This window comes from Phyllobates terribilis, unplaced genomic scaffold (assembly GCF_046119375.1).
Source record: "Phyllobates terribilis strain yellow unplaced genomic scaffold, ASM4611937v1 Scaffold_22__1_contigs__length_20350403, whole genome shotgun sequence".
Taxonomy (NCBI): domain Eukaryota; kingdom Metazoa; phylum Chordata; class Amphibia; order Anura; family Dendrobatidae; genus Phyllobates; species Phyllobates terribilis.
Genome location: NW_027362782.1, coordinates 1,033,933 through 1,055,146, shown reverse-complemented (window position 1 = coordinate 1,055,146; position 21,214 = coordinate 1,033,933). Strand labels below are relative to the sequence as shown.

Genomic DNA, 21,214 nt, shown 5'->3' with positions numbered 1-21,214 from the left:
CAGGTGCTACTCTGGGGACGACCTTGTAAGAGAGCAGGTGGCTCCCACGGGTCAGATGGCTGGGACAGACCGGTATGGCGGATGGACACGGCAAGCAGGTGGAAATCTCTGGTAGCTGACAGGTGGACACAGTTCGAGAAAGCAGGGCAAGTAGCAGTCTTTAGGTTTACCAGGAAGGTGGTCACAGCAAGTGACGGCAGGGTCTCCAGGCAGGCTGGCAGGAAACAGGCGGGTGCTCCCAGGTGAGTGGGCAGACAGACGAGGCAGGTAACTGGCAAGTAACTGGTGGGCGCTCCCAGGTGAGCGGGCTGACGGACACAGCAGGTAACAGGCGGGTGCTCCCAGGTGAGCGGGCAAACAGACGAGGCAGGTAACAGGCGGGTGCTCGCAGGTGAGCGGGCTGACAGACAAGGCAGGTAACAGGCAGGTGACTGGTGGGCGCTCCCAGGTGAGTGGTCTGACAGACAGGGCAGACGGATGCTCCCAGGTGAGCGGACTGATAGCCAAGACAGGTAACAGGCAGGTAACAGGTGAGCACTCCAGGTGAGCAGGCTGGCAGGCTCGGCAGGTAACGGGCAGATAACAGGCTGGCAGGCAGGACGAGGAGTCAGGCTAGCAGCGGGACCTGAGGGCTGAAGCACAGATCAGACACAGTGCAAACAAGTTTGCTTGGGCACCTCCATTTTGGAGGAGGTGCCTTATATATGGGAGGTCCTCCAGCAATTGGCCGGGGACTCCTTAGGACGGCGCGCGCGGTCCCTAAGCACACTGCCGGGGAAGGAGCGCACGCCGGCAGCAGCGTGGAGAGAAGCGCTGGAGGATGCAGCGCTAGGAGCGGACAGGTGAGAGGGACGGCGTCTCTGCCTAGCAAGGGGCAGAGACGCCGATGCTACAGCGCACAGTCACAAAGTGAGGGCAGTCAAATAGCTATAAATAACAATTTATATATGTACAGTACAGACCAAAAGTTTGGACACACCTTCTCATTTAAAGATTTTTCTGTATTTTCCTGACTATGAAAATTGTACCTTCACACTGAAGGCATCAAAACTATGAATTAACACATGTGGAATTATATACTTAACAAAAAAGTGTGAAACAACTGAAAATATGTCTTATATTCTAGGTTCTTCAAAGTAGACACCTTTTGCTTTGATGACTGTGCTTTAAACTCTTTGCATTCTCTTGATGAGCTTCAAGAGGTAGTCACCGGAAATGGTTTTCACAGGTGTGCCCTGTCAGGTTTAATAAGTGGGATTTCTTGCCTTATAAATGTGGTTTGGACTATCAGTTGTGTTGTGCAGAAGTCTGGTGGATACAGAGCTGATAGTCCTACTGAATAGACTGTTAGAATTTGTATTATGGCAAGAAAAAAGCAGCTAAGTTAAGAAAAACGAGTGTCCATGATTACTATAAGAAATGAAGGTCAGCCAGTCCGAAAAATTGGGAAAGCATTGAAAGTGTCCGCAAGTGCAGTTGCAAAAACCATCAAGCGCTACAAAGAAACTGGCTCACATGAGGACCGCCCCAGGAAAGGAAGACCAAGAGTCACCTTTGCTTCTGAGGATAAGTTTATCCGAGTCACCAGCCTCAGAAATCACAGGTTAACAGCAGCTCAGATTAGAGACCAGGTCAATGCCAGACTGAGTTCTAGCAGCAGACACATCTGTTCAACAACTGTTAAGAGGAGACTTTGTGCAGCAGGCCTTCATGGTAAAATAGCTGCTAGGAAACCACTGCTAAGGACAGGCAACAAGCAGAAGAGACTTGTTTGGGCTAAAGAACACAAGGAATGGACATTAGACCAGTGGAAATCTGTGCTTTGGTCTGATGAGTCAAAATTTGAGATCTTTGGTTCCAACCACCGTGTCTTTGTGCGACGCAGAAAAGGTGAACGGATGGACTCTACATGCCTGGTTCCCACTGTGAAGCATGGAGGAGGAGGTGTGATGGTGTGGGGGTGCTTTGCTGGTGACACTGTTGGGGATTTATTCAAAATTGAAGGCATACTGAACCAGCACGGCTACCACAGCATCTTGCAGCGGCATGCTATTCCATTTGGTTTATGTTTAGTTGGACCATCATTTATTTTTCAACAGGACAATGACCCCAAACACACCTCCAGGCTGTGTAAGGGCTATTTGACCAAGAAGGAGAGTGCTGGGGTGCTACGCCAGATGACCTGGCCTTGACAGTCACCAGACCTGAACCCAATCGAGATGGTTTGGGGTGAGCTGGACCACAGAGTGAAGGCAAAAGGGCTAACAAGTGCTAAGCATCTCTGGGAACTCCTTCAAGATTGTTGGAAGACCATTTCCGGTGACTACCTCTTGAAGCTCATCAAGAGAATGCCAAAAGTGTGCAAAGCAGTCATCAAAGCAAAAGGAGGCTACTTTGAAGAACCTAGAATATAAGACATATTTTCAGTTGTTTCACACTTTTTTGTTAAGTATATAATTCCACATGTGTTAATTCATCGTTTTGATGCCTTCAGTGTTAATGTACAATTTTCATAGTCATGAAAATACAGAAAAATCTTTAAATGAGAAGGTGTGTCCAAACTTTTGGTCTGTACTGTATATATATTTAACAAGCTGACAGGGATTGCAACAGGGGTTAGTAATGAGAGCAATATCACAATAGCAATACCAATAGCAATAAAATCCTTCTCTAAAATACTGTATCTAGCCCAAATATGAGATTAATCACTGAAGTCCATCGGTTCTGCAAATGGCCCTAGCGGGGGTCTCCGGTTATTCCCGATAGGCCTTTAAGTCTTTTTCTGACAAAGTCAATTAGACTGATTACAAGCAAACAGGTCACAGGTGAGGATGTTACCTTTAGTAGCCATTCAAAGACATAACCTAACATAACATTCAAATTCTGTCCATGTTATCAGGCCAAAATCACCAGGGTATGTGGACTTTTGATCAGGGTCATTTGGATATTTTTGGTTGTCTTTAAGATTTAAAAAGAGAAAACACAGTAGTTTGACAATAAATGGCTTCACCCAATCAATAACCATGAGTGGAGAAAAAGTTTTTTGTTATCATTCATATTCTCTGAAACAAGGCCAAGAAAGGAAAAATTCTGCCGGGGTATGTAAACTTTTGAGCACAACTGTATAAGGCCAAATAAATTAAAAAAAAGTTATGGACTGTGGAAGAGATTTATGTGACCAGAATGAACACTCATCTCGAGCTGATGATACCACCTAGCAGCACCTGTCCCTATTGTAAATGCATCTATCAGCGGTAACAATAGGGAATAGAATAGATTTGTATTTTTTTCCTGCAGCTTGCAGTATAAGGCAATAATACCTGGCTTGATCGGTGTAATATGCTATCCATACTGCGATAGCTCACCCGTAAACAAATTTCAGATAAGAAAGGTAATATTCTTGAATATGGAATCTTTTTGAATTGTCCTTTCCATTATTAAGGAGTTGGTCTCCTATACTGTTATTGCGTATGCAGCAATTTCAAGAGCTGCCAAAAATTAAGAACGACTGCAGTACACATTTGCATTTGAAGAGAAAAAAAAAACTATAAAAACACAGCAGGATCTTTAGTATAAAAACCAGACTCACCAATGTAACCTCTTAAACCTTGCAAGTGTGAGAGTGTGAACTGTGATAGCAGCAGGAGAGCATTAGGACCCTGTGACTTTTCCCTGGCTGAGCTCAGAGCAGGGGCAGAGCAGGAGACCCTGTGTGTTCTGAGGGTGTCTGCTGTGTGAGACGCTAGACAGGAAGTCTGTGAAATTTGAACTGCAACAAGACGCTCTCTCTACAAGCTCTCCTGTGGGGGTTATTAACCCCTGGCCCTGGTGAAGCTGTGTCCCTGCTTAAGAACGAGTGATGAGCTGGGGAAAGCTGTGTGGCTCCTTGGAGTTTTGTGGGAGGCCATGCTGAATGACTAGAGACTTTGTGCTGGAGGAGCCAAGTGTCGTGTGAGAGGGAAAGAAACTCAGGATTCCATCTCTGTGACGGAGCACGTGGTCGGTGCTCTGGAAAACAGTGAGTGACTGCGAGAGGGAGTCCGGTGCCATTCACATTGAGAGGATACTGACAAGCCTTGTGAAGAGTTATCCCCAGACCTTAACCTAAGGCTACAGGACTAAAGTCCCCGGCGTGTGGGCTCGGCATCAGCCGACAAGACAAGGAACCTTTGCTGTTTTTGTGAACTTTGTTTTTATTTGGCGCCAAAGTTTTCCGGGACTAGCTGCAGCCACCACTTTTCACAGGCCTGTGATAGACCACATCTGAGGTTAACGGTACCGTAACTTTAAGAAACCCGGGTATACCTATACTAGGGGTATAAGAGCAATTCGTATAGTTTCATGCATTGTTATTGTTAATAGTGGTAGGATTGTACTCAGTGTGCCATCTCAGGGGTCCCTATAGACCGCCCTCACTAGACTGTGTGTATTTAGTAGGGACAGTGTCCCAGGTAGAACCTGAGACTGATTCATGCAATACTGAATTTTAGTCTAATCCCTGTTTTAGTAAAGAGAGTGTTGTTTATTTCTGTCTCTGTCTCAGTTTGTGACTCACTGGATCTCTCTCGGACCTCCGATCATTACATTTTCACCAATTTTGTAAGGGACTCAGGGTGGTAGTTGTGGCGAGAGGCTGACGTGTTCCCACACCCTGGCCCCCTGACAAAGACAAATGTCCCAATTCTCCAGTGCTGTGTGTGTGGTGCAGAACACTTACGTTTTGATTGCAGATCTCTGCTGTCTTTGGTTCTTCCACCTCAGGAACCGCCGCACACACATTTAGGGACTTCCATTCCATTTTATAAAAAAGAACTTTACTGGAACACTTGAAATCAACTTCATACAGCATGTAGCATTGATCACATACTTTTCCAGGGTTACCGTCTGATACACCGCACGTATTGATGTTCGCTGTCCATTTGTCCTGAGCTGTCCCTTCCATAGCGGACCCTCTTGGCCTATGAGACCCTCGCAGTTTTAAGAATCCCGTACTGTCTATTTCCCGTCCTACTTCCCCTTCAGTGAAGGCTTTTGGACACACACTTCTCTGTGGATCCTGTGGACCGTAGGTCCCGAACGTTTAGGAAATGTCTGGTTCAGAATATCTGAATACGGGTTCTTTGCTGCTGGACAGACCATGTCACCGGTGCCCCCTGGACCACCAACTGTTCTCTCCTCACATCTCTCTCTAGAACTCCTGCAATCAGGAAGTGTCTCAGTTCTTCACTGAACCTGCTCCTCCCACCCTGAGCAACTCCTAAACCCCTTAACTCTTTCCTAACTTACAACTACATCTGCTTTAAGCTATAGTGCCCCCCTTAGCCTTACTCTTTTACTATTCTAGTACCCTACCTGCACTAACCTATACTGACCCTATAACTGACACATCAGACAACTGATCATAACACATGTTCACATTTAAAACAGGATATAACATTATGTGCACACACAAAGAAAAGGTGCATGACCAGGTACTGGTCACCCTCTTACACAAGCTTCAACAGAATGTTCACAAGGTAGACAGCAGCGGTTGGTCTCTTAAACAACAAGCAAACTCCTTCATGAAGATAGAGGTCACAGTCTCCTTAACTTGCTGGTGCTTTTCTGTGGGAATAAGCTTGTCTACAACCAGTCAGGAATATCCTGTGAATGGTATGCCATGGTTTGGTATTCGCACCCAGCACCAGATGCGAAGCCATCCACAATTTCCATATCTCAGGAATTTTGTTTGGTATACTGGCTGCCCAAACATTAGTTTCTCTCAAAGGAGCTGAAGACACTGAATGGCGGCAGTAGGTTCAAGTTTCTTCAGCATGACCTGTTTGTTAGATACAGTCATATGAAAAAGTTTGGGCACCCCTATTAATCTTAAGCTTAATGTTTTATAAAAATTGGTGTTTTTGCAACAGTTATTTCAGTTTGATATATGTAATAACTGTTGGACACAGTAATGTTTCTGCCTTGAAATGAGGTTTATTGTACTAACAGAAAATGTGCAATCTGTATTCAAACAAAATTTGAAAGGTGCATAAGTATGGGCACCCTTATCATTTTCTTGTTTTAAATACTCCTGCCTACTTTTTACTGACTTACTAAAGCACTTTTTTTGGTTTTGTAACCTCATGGAGCTTTGAACTTTATAGCCAGGTGTATGCAATCATGAGAAAAGCTACTTAAAGTGGCCACTTGCAAGTTGTTCTCCTGTTTGAATCTCCTCTGAAGAGTGGCATCATGTGCTCCTCAAAACAACTGTCAAATGATCTGAAAACAAAGATTATTCAACATAGTTGTTCAGGGGAAACATACAAAAAGCTGTCTCATAGATTTAACCTGTCAGTTTCCACTGTGAGGAACATAGTAAGGAAATGGAAGAACACAGGGACAGTTCTTGTTAAGGCCAGAAGTGGCAGGCCAAGAAAAACATCAGAAAGGCAGAGAAGAAGAATGGTGAGATCAGTCAAGGACAATCCTCAGACCACCTCCAGAGAGCTGCAGCATCAACTTGCTGCAGATGGTGTCACTGTGCATCGGTCAACTATACAAGGCACTTTGCACAAGGAGAAGCTGTATGGGAGAGTGATGCGAAAGAAGCCGTTTCTGCAAGCACGCCACAAACAGAGTTGGCTGAGGTATGCAAAAGCACATTTGGAGAAGCCAATTTCTTTTTGGAAGAAGGTCCTGTGGACTGATGAAATCAAGATTGAGTTATTTGGTCATACAAAAAGGCGTTATGCATGGTGGCAAAAAAAACACAGCATTCCAAGAAAAACACTTGCTACCCACAGTAAAATTTGGTGGAGGTTCCATCATGCTTTGGGGCTGTGTGGTCAATGCTGGCACTGGGAATCTTGTTAAAGTTGAGGGACGCATGGATTCCACTCAGTATCAGCAGATTCTTGACAATAGTGTTCAAGAATCAGTGATAAAGTTGAAGTTACAAAGTGGATGGATCTTTCAGCAAGACAATGATCCAAAACACCGCTCCAAATCTACTCAGGCATTCATGCAGAGGAACAATTACAATGTTATGGAATGGCCATCCCAGTCCCCAGACCTGAATATCATTGAACATCTGTGGGATCATTTGAAGAGGGCTGTCCATGCTCGGCGACCATCAAACTTAACTGAACTGGAATTGTTTTGTAAAGAGGAATAGTCAAAAATACCTTCATCCAGGATCCAGGAAATCATTAAAAGCTACAGGAAGCGACTAGAGGCTGTTATTTTTGCAAAAGGAGGATCTACTAACTATTAATGTCACTTTTCTGGTGAGGTGCCCATACTTATGCACCTGTCAAATTTTGTTTGAATGCAGATTGCACATTTTCTGTTAGTACAATGAACCTCATTTCAAGGCAGAAACATTACTGTATCCAACAGTTATTACATATATCAAACTGAAATAGCTGTTGCAAAAACACCAATTTTTATAGAACATTAAGCTTAAGATTAATAGGGGTGCCCAAACTTTTTCATATGACTGTATCAGAGTGAGAACAGAATTGGGCTTTGCCAAGGTGCCAGATTGCATCTTAATTTTTATAGATTGCTGGAGCCAGCCCATAATAAAAAAGCAGCCCTAGAGTATCTGAGAACCTTCACACAAACTTTTCTCAGCAAGGGCTGCTTCTCAGCGACAGTTGTATTTCACCATAGCCATATTCTTTAGGTTGGTGAAAGAACTGGCATAGAGGGAAACCATATCTACTCCGGCTGTCATTTCTCCCAGGAAGTCCTCTAATGCAGCTTGTTCTATAAGCAATTGCAGCCTGTCCAACATCGGCTCACACTTCTCGGTGCTTCGACACAAAAGGAATTTCATGACTACAGCGTTGGGCAATGGCCTGATCTGCAATGCGTTTTGAGAAATAACGTGCATAAGGAAAACCACGGTTTAGGCCAATGAAGGTCATCATTAAGCAAAACTCATACAGCTTTCCCACAGACTAAAAAAAGGGTACCAATTAGTGTTGAGCGAACATGCTCGACACTGCTCGGTACTCGCCCGAGCATCACGCTACTCGGGATGTTCGGCGAGCACCGAGCATTTCCAGGTTACTCGGGCGGGAGCTCGGGTCTCCGCCCTGCATGTTTGGCGCTCTTTACAGAGCCAATGAACATGCAGGGATTGCCAGCCAGTCACTGTAATGCCGCAGCCATGTTGTTTGTGGGCATTACAGTGATTGGCTGGCCGCACAGCGTCGTCTCGAGTATTTAAAACCGGGCGCCGCCATCTTGGACACAGTCACTCCGGATCAGACAGTGTAGGGACAGCGCTGCTGATTTAGGGAGAGATATATCCTGCAAAATAGTTAGTGTAGGGTCTGTAAAGGCTTCCAGATCAAACAAACAGTCCTTCTCAGGACTAATATCCATCCCAGGTATATCAGGCAGGCAGGCAGGCTGTATAGGAGACGCAGTGGTTATACCAGCATACGCTGCATTACAGTCCTGTGTGCTGCTCCTGTTGCTGAAATTGCTGGACTTAGCTCCAGGTCCCGGGGGCCAGGAAAAATCCTTTTTTTTATCTAAATCCTATTTTTTTTCCTCCTTCACAATGTACAAATACCCATCTTATTAACCTTTTGGTGTCCCCCCCCCCCCCAAAAAAAAAGTGTGCCTCTGATTTTTCAGACACAAATATATCTGTTGAAAATAGTCTGGTGTAGGCCAGAGAGACAGAAGTGTGCTTTTGCTGTTCCACGGTAAAAACATCTCTATTATCCTGCTTTTTGCATTTTTTGCTGTAAAAAAAAAAAATAATAGTGTCTCCCTGATTTTTCAGACACAAATATATCTGTTGAAAATAGTCTGGTTTAGGCCCGAGAAATACAAGTGTGGTTTTGCAGTTCCACGGTACAAACCTCTGTATTATCCACTTTTGGGCCATTTCTATCTAAAAAAAACAGTTTGAGTGTGTCGCTCACTGTTCAGCCGCAAATATATATATATTCAAAAAAGTCTGGTATACACCAGTAAATTATAACTGTGGTTTTGCTGGTCCACGGTAAAACATCTCTATTATCCTGCTTTTGGCATTTTTTGCCGTAAAAAATAAATAGTGTCTCCTGATTGTTCAGACACAAATATATCTGTTGAAAATAGTCTGGTGTAGGCCCAAGAAATACAAGTGTGGTTTTGCAGTTCCACGGTTCAAACCTCTGTATTATCCACTTTTGGGCCATTTGTATCTAAAAAAAACAGTTTGAGTGTGTCGCTCACTGTTCAGCCGCAAATATATATATATATTTTAAAAAGCCTGGTATACACCAGTAAATTATAACTGTGGTTTTGCTGTTCCACGGTAAAACATCTCTCTTATCCTGCTTTTGGCATTTTTTGCCCTAAAAAATAAATAGTGTCTCCTGATTGTTCAGACACAAATATATCTGTTGAAAATAGTCTGGTGTAGGCCAGAGAAATAGAAGTGTGGTTTTGCAGTTCTATGGGCCATTTGTATCTAAAAAAACAGTTTGAGTGTGTCGCTCACTGTTCAGCCGCAAATATATATATTTAAAAAAGTCTGGTATACACCAGTAAATTATTACTGTGGTTTTGATGTTCCACGGTAAAACATCTCTATTATCCTGTTTTTGGCATTTTTTGCTGTATAAAAATAATAATAGTGTCTCCCTGATTTTTCAGACACAAATATATCTGTTGAAAATAGTCTGGTGTAGGCCAGAGAGACAGAAGTGTGCTTTTGCTGTTCCACGGTAAAAAATCTCTATTATCCTGCTTTTTGCATTTTTTGCTGTAAAAAAAAAAATAATAGTATCTCCCTGATTTTTCAGACACAAATATATCTGTTGAAAATAGTCTGGTGTAGGCCCGAGAAATACAAGTGTGGTTTTGCAGTTCCACGGTACAAACCTCTGTATTATCCACTTTTGGGCCATTTGTATCTAAAAAAAACAGTTTGAGTGTGTTGCTCACTGTTCAGCCGCAAATATATATATATTCAAAAAAGTCTGGTATACACCAGTAAATTATAACTGTGGTTTTGCTCTTCCACGGTAAAACATCTCTATTATCCTGCTTTTGGCATTTTTTGCCGTAAAAAATAAATAGTGTCTCCTGATTGTTCAGACACAAATATATCTGTTGAAAATAGTCTGGTGTAGGCCCGAGAAATACAAGTGTGGCTTTGCAGTTTCACGGTTCAAACCTCTGTATTATCCACTTTTGGGCCATTTGTATCTAAAAAAAACTGTTTGAGTATGTCGCTCACTGTTCAGCCGCAAATATCTCTATTTAAAAAAGTGTGGTATACCCCAGTAAACAATAACTGTGGTTTTGCCATCCCACGGTAAAAAATCTCTATTATTCAGGTTTTGGTAGTTTTTCCGTAAAGAAAAACAGTAGTGTCTCCTGACTGTTGTGACACAAAAATATATCTGTTGAAAATAGTCTTGTGTAGGCCCGACATCCCAGTGTGGTTTCGTAGTTCCACGGGTCAAATCGCTGTACTATCCAGTTTTGGGCCTTTGGTATCTAAAAAAAAAGCAGTTTGAGTGTGTCGCTCACTGTTCAGCCGCAAATATCTCTATTTAAAAAAGTGTGGTATACCCCAGTAAACAATAACTGTGGTTTTCCTCTTCCACGGTTCTAATCTACTCTTTATTACCCTTTTTCCATTGATAGTGCAAGTGTAAGCTATTTTGCTTAATTTACAATGGGCAAGGAGCGTGGCAAGGGACGTGGAAGTGGACGTTCTGGTGATGGTTCATGCAGAGGATGGGGCCGTGGCCAAGGTGAAAATGTGCCACAACCAACAGCCACATCTTCTCGCTCCCACTTCTTGACCGAATTACTAGGGAAGCACAGAACAACACCAGTATTGAGAACTGATCAGTGTGAACAGGTTATTTATTGGATAGCAGACAATACTTCCAGTTACCTGGGCACCACCACCTCCGGTCTGTCTTCCACACAGTCAACTCTTAGTAGCCGTGAGTCTCGACCGCATACTCCTCCTCACCCTGATGCTCCTTCCTCCCACCATGCCGAGTGTCGTCAGACAGCAAGTGATCCCACACTTGGACACTCTGAAGAGCTGTTCACTGGTCCATTTCCATATTTGGGCCCCTCGCCTGATACGCTTGAAGTGGTGGAAGAGGAGATCCCATGTTGCGATGCCCAAATATTTGAACAGCCACGGCCACAGGAAGTCGACGTTGGCAATCTGTCACAAGAGGTGGACGATGACGAGACACAATTGCCAGGAAGTGAGGAGGAGGATCGTGGTGCGCAAGTGGAAGAGGAGGAGGTGGTGGATGATCTAGTAACTGACCCAACGTGGAAGGAGGACATGCAGAGTGAGGCCAGCAACACACAGGGGGAGGGAGGCAGAGTACCCCAACAGGCAGGAAGAAGCAGTGTGGTGGCCGCAGACAGAAGGCAGGCAACCGTTCCCCGTAACACCAACACGAGGGACGTTGCCAGTACAAGCGGTAGGTCTTCCAGAGTCTGGAATTTTTTTAAAGACTCTGCTGATAACCCCAAAAAGGCCATATGTTCCACCTGCCATGCCAGCATCAGCAGGGGTGACAAAACTACCAGCATGACCACCACCAGCATGATCAGGCACATGGCAGCAAAGCACCCAACTTTGTGGGGCGAAACCCAGGGTCCACGACCAGTGTCAGCGGGTGTCACCACTGCTTCTTCCACTGTTGTGCGTGCAATAGAACCCCCTGTTGTGTGTGCAAGGCAATCCCCTGTCCATACTGCATGTAAAGATGCCCCCTCCTCTCAGTCTTCACTTGTTATGGCAGTTTCTCAAGAAACAGCATCAACGTCCACGTCCACGTCCCACCGCAGCGTTCAATTGTCCATATCCCAGACCTTTGAACGAAAGCGGAAATTCGCAGCTAACGCCCCACAGGCCACAGTCCAAAATGCGCACATTTCACGACTGCTTGCATTCGAAATGCTGCCTTTTAGGCTGGTGGAGACAGAATCCTTCCGCAATCTTATGGCGGTGGCCGTCCCTCGGTACTCGGTCCCCAGCCGACACTATTTTGCCCGTTGTGCCATCCCCGCACTACACAAGCACGTGTGCCAAAGCATCTGCCGTGCCCTCAACAATGCAGTTACTGGGAGAGTCCACCTGACAACGGACACGTGGACAAGTGCTTGTGGCCAGGGACGGTACATCTCTCTGATGGCACACTGGGTAAACATAGTGGAAGCAGAGACCCAGTCGGACCTTGGGACGGAACACATCCTCCCCACACCGAGGATTGCGGGCCCTATGTCAGTCAGAGTTGCCCCCACAGTGTACAGCTCCTGCGCATCCTCCTCCTCCTCCTCATGTTCAGCCTCCATCTCAGATATCACCACATCAGTTACATGCTGGAAGCATTGCAGTACTGCCTCCGCCAAGCGGCAACAGGCTGTGCTGAAACTCATAAGCTTAGGTGATAAACCTCACACTGCTTGTGAGTTGTGGACAGCTGTGAAAGAGCAGGCAGATCTGTGGCTGAGACCGCTGAACCTACATCCCGGCATGGTCGTGTGTGACAATGGCCGTAACCTGGTGGCGGCTCTGAGGCGAGGTGAGATCACACACGTACCATGCCTGGCTCATGTGCTTAACCTCGTGGTTCAGCGGTTTCTTAAATCGTACCCCGAGTTGCCAGATCTGCTCGTGAAAGTACGCCGCCTGTCAGCTCATTTTCGCAAGTCGGCTACAGCTTCCGCCACCCTTGCTGTGTTGCAGCAGCGTTTGCAGCTTCCGGCACACCGACTGGTGTGTGATGACCCCACACGTTGGAACTCTACCCTCCACATGTTGCAAAGGATTTGTGAGCAGAAGAGAGCAGTTGTGGAGTACCAGCTGCAACAAGGCCGTCGATATTCAGGTCAGACTCCACACATAAGACCTCAGGAGTGGACCTGGATGTCTGACATATGTACCATCCTGACAAACTTTGAGGAGGCCACCAAGATGGTGAGTGGTGATGACGCCATCATTAGAGTCAGCATCCCACTTGTCTGTCTTTTGCAACGCTCTCTGCAGAGAATTAAAGAGGAGGCATTGCAGCCAGAGTATGATGAGATGGATCAAGAAGCCGTAGCGTGCGATTACACACAGCCCAGCCTCATCTCATCCCAACGTGCATTGGGGGACAATGAGGGAGAGGAGGAGGAGGGGGAGGAGGAGGAAGAACAGGAGCTGCTATCATGCATTGTAGACGGTAGTACCTGTACAATTGTCATACCGTTGGTTCAGTGTGGGTGGCCTGAGGACAGGGGGGAGGAGGAAGAGGAGGAGGAGGAGGAGGAGAGCATGGTCAGTCGTCATCTTGGTGAGGACACGGAAATCTTGCCCGTTACCAGTCTGGCACGCATGGCTGACTTTATGTTACGCTGCCTTAACCGTGACCCTCGCGTTGTCAAAATGTTGGGTGACAGTCATTACTGGTTGGTGACACTTGTAGACCTCCGCTACAAGGAGAACTTTCACTCTCTTATTCCTGAGGTGGAGAGGTCTACAAAAATGGGGCAATACCATAAGGCCCTTGCTGCAGAACTCTTAAAAAAATTCCCATCTGAACACGCTAGCGGCAGAGGTCACAGTTCGTTGCCCAACCAAGGCGTACAGGCGAGAGAGATGCAACTCCAATCCAGCAGAGGCAGGGGAACACTGTCAACGTTCTGGGACAGTTTTCTGACACCCGCCCAGCTTACAGGCCCTGAGGCACGGGGTACTCTCACAAGGAGTGGAAAGTTTCAAAAGATGGTGAGGGAGTACCTTGCCGATCGTACCAGCGTCCTCCGTGATTCCTCTGTGCCTTTTAATTATTGGGTATCCAAGCTGGACACTTGGAATGAACTCGCTCTGTACGCCTTGGAGGTCCTGGCCTGCCCTGCCGCTAGCGTGTTATCGGAGCATGTTTTTAGTGCCGCTGGGGGAATTATAACTGATAAGCGCACTCGCCTGTCAACTGACAATGCTGACAAGCTGACCCTTATCAAAATGAACAAGGGCTGGATTGGGCCAGACTTCTCATCACCATCAAATGACAGCAGAGTAACATAAAGTCAAATCCACTGTGTTTTTTCGGGAGGTGTATTCACATGCACCGCTTCACACCCACACATGGGTATACGCTTCCTCATTTCGGCTGTTTTTTGCTCTTCTCCTTATCCTCAGCCTCCACGACCACTATACCACCAGGGTGACCGTGGTCCATGTTGCCAGCATTGCAAGTTCCTCTGTCCTAATTTTTGGCAGCTTTTGCTTGGAAGGCATAGGCAAAGACTATGGGAGACCCACTCCCCAATAATGGGACTTATGTTTGTAATATGCTGTACTGCATGGCTCTTGTAAGGGGCATTGCAAGTTGCTCCGTCCTAATTTTTGGCAGCTTTTGCTTGCAAGTCATAAGCAAATACTATGGGACACCTACTCCCCAATAATGGGACTTATGTTTGTAATATGCTGTACTGCATGTGACGCGCCCCCTGGGCCGTGTGTACACGTGTGTGGGATACCCGGTGCCGGGTCTCGGGGGTCTGTAGTCTTCGTGGCGGTGACCCGGTCCCGTGGCTCAGGCTGGTCAAAGCAGTGGCAGTCTTTCTTAGGTTTTGAGGTTAATTGTCCGACTGCGCCACCCGTGGATTGCGGTCAGGGAGTACCACCGCTGCGAGGCAGACCGCTGAGGCTGGTGTTGTGTGCGCAGCATAGAATGGGATAACTCCCCTTGGGAGGAGTATAGCCTCAGCGCAGTGAGTGTGGATGATGGCGGTGATGGTGCACGAGCGCAGCAGGAACGACTCAGAGTCTTTGCAGTGCAGTTCAGGGTCTTTACTGATGATTATAAGGTAGACCCTCCCGGGAGTACTGGCTAGCATAAGAGGCCTGGTTAGTCTGTGAGCAAGCAGGAGTTCCCCTTGCCAGGTGGAGTTGTAGGCCTCCCCGTCTGTCTGAACTCTTCCTGGCTACCTTGCTGTAAGCGGGTAGAAGTAGCCCACGTCCCTGAGTGTACCGTGTAGTGCTCACCCGTATGGCTGGTGACTTGGGGCCTTCTGTTAGCCTCCGCTCCACGACGGCGGTGCTGGTCCCTTGCTTGTGACTGAGCCTCCGGGTTTCTATGGCCAGAGGACCTGAAATCCCCTGCCGGCTGGTTTCTGCTGCTGGATATATAAGTCCTCACAGCTTCGGACTCCTGTGTCCGGTTCCTATTGTCTTCTGCCAGGGCGAGCTCTGCTCAGCTTCCAGCCCCTGGTCTTTAGCTCCTAGCTCCTACAGAGCTCCTTGCTGTTACTTTCCCTTGCTCTCACTCTGACTCTGACTGTTCTCTGACTCACTCAACCCCGCCCCAGATCCAGTTTATAAGGGCAGAATTCTCCCCTCCCAGGACTGGGGCAGGAGGATGTTGCATGTTTAAGGGATCCTAACCAGGAAACCTCCCACTTGCTCTCCGACGTAATATCTCTATTACTGTGGTGACCAGACCCCTCGGGTGCCACACATGGATCTTGTAAGGGGCATTGCAGTTCCTCATAATTTTTGGAAAGCCTTCCATTCACTGCTTAGGCCAACAGTGCACTGGAGACCCAGTTGCTATAAATCGAAAAAAAGGTTTAGTTAACGCCCTCTGACCTCCATGTCATTTCCAAGGGGCATTGGAGTGGCTCGAAATTTTTGGTAGGCATTGCACTCACTGTATGCCCTATAACTGTGTAGCCGAACCGCTCCTTTTGGTACAGAAACATATCCTACAAGACATATCTGGTTGACTGGCCTGATATTGATGTGAATGGTCCCTGTTCCTCCTGCTCTTTCTCCTTTGCCACCACCTCACCTCATCCATCATTTATCACCTGAAGCTTTGTTTTAACGGGAGTCATAGAACTGGGATAGTAGCAGGAAAACATCCAGCAATCCTTGGAGGAGGTAGGATATGCGCCAAAACGCGGACCACCTCAGGCCTAGCCGCTACTACATACATGCGCTTGCATTCCAAGAAAACAAAGCAGATGCTAACTTCTATCATCATCATCATGCTCCTCACCTAGGCACTCTCAACTCCCCTGATGGAGAAGCCAGGGCCCACCGGAGGAGTCTGGTTCTCTCGTGGGCTCGTCCAATGCTGCCCTAAAGCAGGCCAGGCTAAGAAAAGTGTGGGGGAAGGTGACAGGACAAATCATGGCGGCTGGGGACCGAGTATGGACACCTGGCCGCCACCTGGCGGCTGGGGACCGAGCGTGGACACCCGGCCGCCGGGCGGCTGGGGACAGAGTATGGATACCTCTCTGCCGAAGTGGCCATGAGGTAGTGGCCAGCTTCGGCCTCCTCCAAACTAAAAGGCCCCATTTCAAGTAAAAGCTAGCAGTATGGTATTGCAGCCTGCGGGTGGGTGGGTGTTTGGCTGCATATTTTCGCTTGCATTGCAAGGATTGGCGGGAGGTACAATTGAACACTGCCCTGGGACAAGGACTTGCACGGGGATAGTTGCAAGTCTGCATCTTCTGATGCGGCAAGGATCACTTCTGATGGGCACACTTTTAGACAGTGACCTGGGGGTCAGAAATGCTTCCAGGGATCTTCCCCATGCTGTACCCATGTCTTTTTAGCACTGTATGCATGTGTCACACAGCACATGGCCAGATAAGGTTGTAAAATGTTAAAATGACATTTCCCGGTGAATGCATTTGTCACGGTTGAAAGCAATACAAACGTGCAAAAACGCATAAAAAATGCTACTTGTGAACATAGCCCCAGGTGTGGAGGAGTATTTTTGTTTTTGGTTATTTATTTTACCTTATACACAAGTCTTTACCCTGGAAAGGATGTTCCTTAACCCCTTTCCGACCTGGTCAGTAATAGTACGCACCAGGTCGGGAAGGCCGGTTCAGCGGGGGCTCCGGCGGTGAGCCCGCACTGAAGCGAGCACATGTCAGCTGATTATTGGAATCGCAATCCACCCGCGGCTGTTAACATGTTAAATCTCTGACAGTGGCATTTAACTCGCGCTTCTGGGAGTCCTAAGCCCCGCCCATCAGTGACCCCGTCACGTGATCGCTGGTCACCAATGGGTGGGCATGACAACTCAGGGTCTGCAGCAGACGCCTGTGGTTGTCATGTCTCAATTGCTATGAGCGCCACCTAGTGGTCAGCGCTCATAGCAAGTGAGCATTTCTCCTGCATACAAGCGATCTGCTCATCGCTTGTATGCAGTAGAAGCAATCAGACAACTGCTGCTTCTAGTCTCCTCAGAAAGTGTAAAAAAAAAGTTTTTAAAAAAATAAAAAAAATAAAAAATATATAAAAGTTTAAGTCACCCCCCTTTCGCCCCATTCAAAATAAAATATATATATATAAAAAAAAAAAAAAACACATACACATATTTGGTATCGCCACGTTCAGAATCGCCCGATCTATCAATATAAAAGAAGAATTAATACAATCAGTAAACGGCGTAATGAGAAAAAAATTTTAAACGCCAGAATTAAGTTTTTTTGGTCGCTACAACTTTGCAATAAAATGCAATAACGGGCGATCAAAACATCGGATCTGCCCCAAAATGGTATCAATAAAAACGTCAGCCCGGCACGCAAAAAATAAGCCCTTACCTGGCCCCAGATCCCGAAAAATGGAGAAGCTAAGGGTCTCGGAAAATGGCGTCATTTTTTTTGTTTTTTTTAGCAAGCTTTGGATTATTTTTTCACCACTTAAATAAAAAAGAACCTATACATGTTTGGTGTCTATGAACTCGTAACGACCTGGAAAATAATGATGGCAGGTCAGTTTTAGCAATCTGCAAACGTGGTAAAAAAAGGACCCAAAAAACAACTGTGGAATTGCATTTTTTTTGCAGTTTCACTGCACTTGGAATTTTTTTCCCATTTTCCAGCACACGATATGGTAAAACTAGTGATGGTGGTTAAAAGTACAACTCATCCCGCAAAAAATAAGCCCTCACATGGCCATATTGAACGAAAATTTAAAAAGTTCTGGCTCTGGGAAGAAGGGGAGCAAAAAAGGAAATCACAAAAACAGAAAGACTCATGGTCGTTAAGGGGTTAACATATTTCACAGGAAAGCACTTTCACTTTCGTTTTTGAACGTTTTATTGTGAGCCTGTAAAAGTGGCTTAATACCTCTGACCACGTTGTTGACAGCAGTGACCTGGGGGTCAGAAATGCTTCCAGGGGCGATCCCCATGCTGTCCCCATGTCATTTGAGCACTGTCACTATCGTTTTGGGCACTTTTTAGGCTTTCTGCAGACTGCCGGGGGAGCCGCCGCAAAAATGTTCGGGTCTCCCATAGACTAACATTGGGCTCGTTGCTCGGGTCGAGCACCTGAGTATCACAGTGAGCTCGGCCTGAGCTTCGAGCACCCGAGCATTTTAGTGCTCGCTCAACACTAGTATCAATGCATCTTCATAGATCTCCTGAGGAATATTGCCAATAACATTTTCAGAACCATGTGGAGGAGCTTCTCCAACCCAACCTGGAGGGGGGACACCATATTTCCTTTGTCCAGTCTCTTGCACCAGTGATACATCAGAGCTCCTCATCTACTCGATGAGTCCAGCTTTATTTTTCTTGTTCACAGAGTTGATCCATATCTGAGGCTCGCAGGCTGCACTGGCTGCTCCCTTCTTCTCCATGGCTCCTCTCCTGCAGTTTCTGTGTGTCTTTGGATAAAGCCATGCTACCAAGCTGATGGTCTGCAGAGAGTCTGATTTTTGATTCTCCTTGTAAAGTCTCTTTCAATTCTCGGTCTCTTATCTCCTGCTACAGAGCAATTCTTTAAATTGTTCAATTGTCCTTTGAAGTACACAGCCACAAGTCAAGGATTAGGAAGGGTATTATTCCACAGGGCTCAGGTCTCATTGTTTGAGCCTTTAATCAATTTGCATAGTTGGTATAGCCTGGGGTGCTTGTGAATTAACATCTAGCTGGCTTTAGTATAATATGCAATTAGCATAGTAACAAACATCATTGTTTCAGAACCAAGAAAAGACAACAATCAGGGTTATACAAATACTGGCCTGTCCTTCGTGACCCACCTCAGAAATACATATACTTTTACAAGTCAACACAAACACAAAAGTGTATTTCTCTTGGCTTAACAAATCTAACCATTTGGCCGATTAAGATTATAAACTGTTTCGTCACAGCAGTGGAGGGCAACAGTTAAAATTATTTTCTATAATTAAGGAGTGGGTCTCCTAGACCGGTAATACCCATGCACTAAGTGCATGGGCTGAAAATCATTGACCCGGGGGGGTATACATATATATATATATATATTACATATAAAGTTAGAGGTAGGCCTCTAAAAATAGTTCCTACGCGCATCATAAACATCCTTAAAAAATTATGTGGGCGTTGCATGATGGTCACCCTGGTGATATGGTAGTGGAGGATAAGAAGAAGGAGAAGGAGAAGGGTGACATAAAATAAAAGAAATCCTGAGGCATATATCTTACCCATGTCTGGGTGTGAAGGGGTGCATGGGAATAGACCCCCCAAAAAATAACCACTGGATTTGAGTTTATGTTCGATGCTATCATCTGGTGGTGTTGAGAAGTCTGACCCAATCCAGCCCTTGTTCATTTTGATAAGACAGCCTGTCAGCATTTTCAGTTGACAGGCGGATGCGCCTATTAGATATATCAGTTATAATGCCCCTGGCGGCACTAAAAAACATCTCTGACAAAACGCTAGTGGCCATGACCTCCGAGACGTACAGAGATAGTTCAAGCCACGTGTCCAGCTTGGATACAAAACAGTTGTAAGGCACAGAGAGGAAGCATGGAGGACGCTGGCACAGTTGCCAAGGTAACCATTCATCATCTTCCATGTATGAGAAAACTGTCCCAGACCTTTGACAGTGTTCCTTCCTCTGCCGCATCTGATTTGGGGTAGAATGCACTCCTAAATGTTAATCTTAATCTGCTCCTGCCTATTCATCTGTCTCCACATCCTCCATGCCCGCAATAGCACATGGTAACTGCACTTAGACAGATACTGGCTGATGACCATGTTCTACCTATTGTGCCCCCCTATTTCCATATAGATTGTAAGCTTGCGAGCAGGGCCCTCACTTATCCTGTAACTGTTGAAATGTAATACATTGTATTGTTTGTATTGTCTGTATGTACATGTCCCTACTTAATTGTAAAGTGCTGCGGAATATGTTGGCACTATATAAATAAAAAGTATTATTATTAAGTGTGACCAAACAGTAATTACTATCGCCCAAAATGCATACAACACGTGGGTCACGGTAAAGGCAGCGGAACATAAAGTCAGCCATGTGTGCCAGACTGCCAACAGCCAAGACTTCCCTGTCCTCATCAAGAGGACGACTGTCCATGTTCTCCTCCTCTTCCTCCTCCTCCTCATTATCACCTAATCTGTGTTGAGATGAGATGAGATGAGGCTGGGCTGTGTAGTATCATCCTGTATAGTTCCTTGTCCATCTCATCATGCTCCGCTTACAAGACCTCCTCTTTATTTGCAGCAGCGAGCGTTTCAGTAGACAGTGAAGCGGGATGGTGACGCTAATTATTGCATCATCGCTGCTCACCATCTTAGAATCATAGAATCATAGAATCATAGAATGGTAGAGTTGGAAGGGACCTCCTGGGTCATCTGGTCCAACCCCCTGCTCAAAGCAGGATTCACTAGATCATCTCAGACAGATGTCTGTCCAGCCTCTGTTTGAAGACGTCCATTGAACTGGAACTCACCACCTCTCGTGGCAGCCTGTTCCACTCATTAATCACCCTAACTGTCAAAAAGTTTTTTCTAATATCTAATCTGTGTCTCCTCCCATTTAATTTCATCCCATTGCTTCTAGTCTTTCCTTGTGCAAATGAGAATAAAGATGATCCTTCTACAATGTGACAGCCCTTGACATATTTGTAGACAGCTATTAAGTCTCCTCTCAGTCTTCTTTTTTGCAAGCTAAACATTCCCAAATCCTGCAACCGTTCCTCATAGGACATGGTTTGCAGACCAGTCACCATTCTGGTCGCTCTTCTCTGAACTTGCTCCAGTTTGTCTATGTCTTTTTTAAAATGTGGTGCCCAAAACTGTACACAGTATTCCAGATGAGGTCTGACCAAAGAGGAGTAAAGACCGATAATGACTTCACGTGATCTAGACTGTATGCTTCTGTTAATACATCCCAGAATTGTATTTGCCTTTTTTGCTGCTGCATCACACTGTTGACTCATGTTCAG

The 21,214-nt window shown here is 45.9% G+C and overlaps 1 protein-coding gene and 1 pseudogene across 1 annotated transcript in view; one reads left to right on the top strand and one right to left on the bottom strand.

The window, feature by feature from the left end:
- LOC141176270 (cartilage oligomeric matrix protein-like) overlaps positions 1 to 21,214 on the top strand; it is a 1,029,762-nt gene that overhangs the window by 466,056 nt on the left and 542,492 nt on the right. The gene's annotated exons all lie outside the window — the stretch shown is intronic.
- LOC141176273 (dead end protein homolog 1-like) lies at positions 5,008 to 18,628 on the bottom strand (annotated as a pseudogene).